Source organism: Synchiropus splendidus, unplaced genomic scaffold (genome assembly GCF_027744825.2).
Source record: "Synchiropus splendidus isolate RoL2022-P1 unplaced genomic scaffold, RoL_Sspl_1.0 HiC_scaffold_21, whole genome shotgun sequence".
NCBI classification, from domain to species: domain Eukaryota; kingdom Metazoa; phylum Chordata; class Actinopteri; order Syngnathiformes; family Callionymidae; genus Synchiropus; species Synchiropus splendidus.
This window is the reverse complement of record NW_026527055.1, coordinates 1,549,841-1,555,066: the sequence shown is the minus strand read 5'-3', so window position 1 is coordinate 1,555,066 and position 5,226 is coordinate 1,549,841.

The following is a 5,226-nucleotide window of genomic DNA, read 5'->3' as shown; positions in this document are numbered from 1 at the left end:
ATAAGGTCGATTTCAGAACGGCAAACATAAAAATGTTGTTAACTTTGGAAAAACACTTCAGACAGCTTAGATTTGATGTGCAACTACTAGAAAGACCCTTTCTGCTATTGTGGGAGGTGAAAATTTCATGTTCTGAAGTTTCCCTGCAAAGTTATGGCACAATGCAGAAAAGGCGTTTTCAATAAGGTGTGTTCCGGAACGCCAAACATAAAAATGTTGATAACTTTCGAAAAACTCTTCAGACAGCTTAGATTTGTTGTGCAACTACTCGAAAGACCCTTTCTGCTATAGTGGGAGGTTAAAATTTCATATTCTGCAGCTTTCCTGCAAAGTGATGGCACAATGCAGAGAACGCGTTTTGAGCCTGAGATAAGGTTGATTCCGGAACACCAAACATGAAAGTGTTGATAACTTTGGAAAAACACTTCAGACAGCTTAGATTTGATGTGCAACTACTAGAAAGACCCTTTCTGCTATAGTGGGAGTTGAAAATTTCATGTTCTGAAGCTTTCCTGCAAAGTTATGGCACAATGCGTAAAACGCCTTTTTAGCCTGAGATAAGGTTGATTCCGGAACGCCAAACATAAGAATGTTGAAAACTTTGGAAAAACACTTCAGACAGCTTAGATTTGATGTGCAACTACTAGAAAGACCCTTTCTGCTATAGTGGGAGGTGAAAATTTCATGTTCTGAAGCTTCCCTGCAAAGTTATGGCAGAATGCGTAAATCGTGTTTTCAGCCTGAGATAAGGTCGATTCCGGAACGCCAAACATAAAAATGTTGATAACTCAGGAAAAACTCTACAGACAGCTTAGATTTGACGTGCAACTACTAGAAAGACCCATTCTGCTGTAGTGGGATGTGAAAATTTCATGTTCTGAAGATTCCTTGCAAAGTTATGGCACAATGCAGGAAACGCGTTTTCAGCCTGAGATAAGGTCGATTCAGGAACACCAAACATAAAAATGGTGAAAACTTTCGAAAAACACATCAGACAGCTTAGATTTGATGTGCAACTACTAGAAAGACCCTTTCTGGTATAGTGGGAGGTGAAAATTTCATGTTCTGAAGCTTCCCTGCAAAGTTATGGGACAATGCAGAAAACGATTTTTCATCCTGAGATAAGGTCGATTCCGGAACGCCAAACATAAAAATGTTGATAACTTTCGAAAAACACTTCAGACAGCTTAGATTTCATGAGCAACTACTAGAAAGACCCTTTCTGCTATAGTGGGAGCTGAAAATTTCATGTTCTGAAGCTTCCCTGCAAAGTTATGGCACAATGCAGAAAACGCGTTTTCAGCCTGAGATAAGGTGGGTTCCGGAACGCCAAACATAAAAATGTTGATAATTTAGGAAAAACACTTCAGACAGCTTAGATTTGATGTGCAACTACTAGAAAGACCCTTTCTGCTATAGTAGGAGGTGAACATTTAATGTTCTGAAGCTTCCCTGAGAAGTTATGGCACAATGCAGAAAACGCGATTTCAGCCTGAGACAAGGTGGTTTTCGAAACGCCAAACGTAAAAATGTTGATAACTTTGGAACAACACTTCAGAGAGCTTAGATTTAATGTGCAACTACTAGAAAGACCCTTTCTGCTATAGTGGGAGGTGAAAATTTCATTTTCTGAACCTTCCCTGCAAAGTTATGGCACAATGCGTGAAACGCGTTTTCAGCCTGAGATAAGGTCGATTCCGGAACGCCAAACATAAAAATGTTGATAACTTTGGAAAAACACTTCAGACAGCTTACATTTGATGTGCAACTACTCGAAAGACCCTTTCTGCTATAGTGGGAGGTGAACATTTCATGTTCTGAAGCTTCCCTGCAAAGTTATGGCACAATGCGTAAAACACGTTTTCAGCCTAAGATAAGGTCGATTCCGGAACACCAAACATAAAAATGTTGATAACTTTGGAAAAACACATCAGACAGCTTAGATTTGATGTGCAACTACTAGAAAGACCCTTTCTGCTGTAGTGGGAGGTGAAAATTTCATGTTCTGAAGCTTCCCTGCAAAGTTATGGGACAATGCAGAAAACGATTTTTCATCCTGAGATAAGGTCGATTCCGGAACGCCAAACATAAAAATGTTGATAACTTTCGAAAAACACTTCAGACAGCTTAGATTTCATGTGCAACTACTAGAAAGACCCTTTCTGCTATAGTGGGAGCTGAAAATTTCATGTTCTGAAGCTTCCCTGCAAAGTTATGGCACAATGCAGAAAACGCGTTTTCAGCCTGAGATAAGGTGGGTTCCGGAACGCCAAACATAAAAATGTTCATAATTTAGGAAAAACACTTCAGACAGCTTAGATTTGATGTGCAACTACTAGAAAGACCCTTTCTGCTATAGTAGGAGGTGAACATTTCATGTTCTGAAGCTTCCCTGAGAAGTTATGGCACAATGCAGAAAACGCGTTTTCAGCCAGAGACAAGGTGGTTTCCGAAACGCCAAACGTAAAAATGTTGATAACTTTGGAACAACACTTCAGAGAGCTTAGATTTAATGTGCAACTACTAGAAAGACCCTTTCTGCTATAGTGGGAGGTGAAAATTTCATTTTCTGAACCTTCCCTGCAAAGTTATGGTACAATGCGTGAAATGCGTTTTCAGCCTGAGATAAGGTCGATTCCGGAACGCCAAACATAAAAATGTTGATAACTTTGGAAAAACACTTCAGACAGCTTACATTTGATGTGCAACTACTAGAAAGACCCTTTCTGCTATAGTGGGAGGTGAACATTTCATGTTCTGAAGCTTCCCTGCAAAGTTATGGCACAATGCGTAAAACGCGTTTTCAGCCTAAGATAAGGTCGATTCCGGAACACCAAACACAAAAATGTTGATAACTTTGGAAAAACACATCAGACAGCTTAGATTTGATGTGCAACTACTAGAAAGACCCTTTCTGCTGTAGTGGGAGGTGAAAATTTCATGTTCTGAAGCTTCCCTGCAAAGTTATGGCACAATGCCGAAAATGCGTTTTCAGCCTGAGATAAGGTGGGTTCCGGAACGCCAAACATAAAAATGTTGATAATTTTGGAAAAACACTTCAGACAGCTTAGATTTGATGTGCAACTACTAGAAAGACCCTTTCTGCTGTAGTGGGAGGTGAAAATTTCATGTTCTGAAGCTTCCCTGCAAAGTTATGGCACAATGCAGAAAACGCGTTTTCAGCCTGAGATAAGGTCGATTCAGGAACGCCAAACGTAAAAATGTTGATAAATTTGGAAAAATATTTCAGACAGCTTAGATTTGATGTGCAACTACTAGAAAGAGCCTTTCTGCTATAGTGGGAGGTTAAAATTTCATGTTCTGAAGCTTCCCTGCAAAGTTAATGCACAATGCGTAAAACGCGTTTTCAGCCTAAGATAAGGTCGATTCCGGAACACCAAACATAAAAATGTTGATAACTTTGGAAAAACACATCAGACAGCTTAGATTTGATGTGCAACTACTAGAAAGACCCTTTCTGCTGTAGTGGGAGGTGAAAATTTCATGTTCTGAAGCTTCCCTGCAAAGTTATGGCACAATGCCGAAAACGCGTTTTCAGCCTGAGATAAGGTGGGTTACGGAACGCCAAACATAAAAATGTTGATAATTTTGGAAAAACACTTCAGACAGCTTAGATTTGATGTGCAACTACTAGAAAGACCCTTTCTGCTATAGTGGGAGGTGAACATTTCATGTTCTGAAGCTTCCCTGAGAAGTTATGGCACAATGCAGAAAACGCGTTTTCTGCCTGAGACAAGGTGGTTTCCGAAACGCCAAACGTAAAAATGTTGATAACTTTGGAACAACACTTCAGACAGCTTAGATTTAATGTGCAACTACTAGAAATACCCTTTCTGCTATAGTGGGAGGTGAAAATTTCATTTTCTGAACCTTCCCTGCAAAGTTATGGCACAATGCAGACAACGCGTTTTCAGCCTGAGATAAGGTCGATTCTGAAACGCCAAACGTAAAAATGTTGATAACTTTGGAAAAACATTTCAGACAGCTTAGATTTGATGTGCAACTACTAGAAAGACCCTTTCTGCTGTAGTGGGAGGTGAAAATTTCATGTTCTGAAGATTCCCTGCAAAGTTATGGCACAATGCAGGAAACGCGTTTTCAGCCTGAGATAAGGTCGATTCAGGAACACCAAACATAAAAATGTTGAAAACTTTCGAAAAACACTTCAGACATCTTAGATTTGATGTGCAACTACTAGAAAGACCCTTTCTGCTATAGTGGGAGGTGAACATTTCATGTTCTGAAGCTTCCCTGAGAAGTTATGGCACAATGCAGAAAACGCGTTTTCAGCCTGAGACAAGGTGGTTTCCGAAACGCCAAACGTAAAAATGTTGATAACTTTGGAACAACACTTCAGACAGCTTAGATTTGAGGTGCAACTACTAGAAAGACCCTTTCTGATATAGTGGATGGTGAAAATTCAAGGTCCTGAAGCTTCCCTGCAAAGTTATGGCACAATACGTAAAACGCGTTTTCAGCCTGAGATAAGGTCGATTCCGGAACGCCAAACATAAAAATGTTCATAACTTTGGAAAAACACTTCAGACAGCTTAGATTTGATGTGCAACTACTAGAAAGACCTTTTCTGCGATAATGTTAGGTGAACATTTGATGTTCTGAAGCTTCCCTGAAAAGTTATGGCACAATGCGTAAAACGCGTTTTCAGCCAGAGATAAGGTTGATTCCGGAACGCCAAACATAAAAATGTTGATAACTTTGGAAAAACACTTCAGACAGCTTAGATTTGATGTGCAACTACTAGAAAGACCCTTTCTGCTATATTGGGAGGTGAACATTTCATGTTCGGAAGCTTCCATGCCAAGTTATGGCACAAAGCGTAAAAAGCATTTTCAGCCTGAGATAAGGTCGATTCCGGAACGACAAACATAAAAATGTTGATAACTTTCGAAAAACACTTCAGACAGCTTAGATTTGATGTGCAACTACTAGAAAGACCCTTTCTGCTATAGTGTTAGGTCAAAATTTCATGTTCTGAAGCTTCCCTGGAAAGTTATGGGACAATGCAGAAAACAATTTTTCATCCTGAGATACGGTCCATTCTGTAACGCCAAACATTAAAATGTTGATAACTTTCGAAAAACACTTCAGACAGCTTAGATCTGATGTGCAACTACTAGAAAGACCCTTTCTGCTATAGTGGGAGGTGAACATTTCATGTTCTGAAGCTTCCCTGCAAAGTTATGG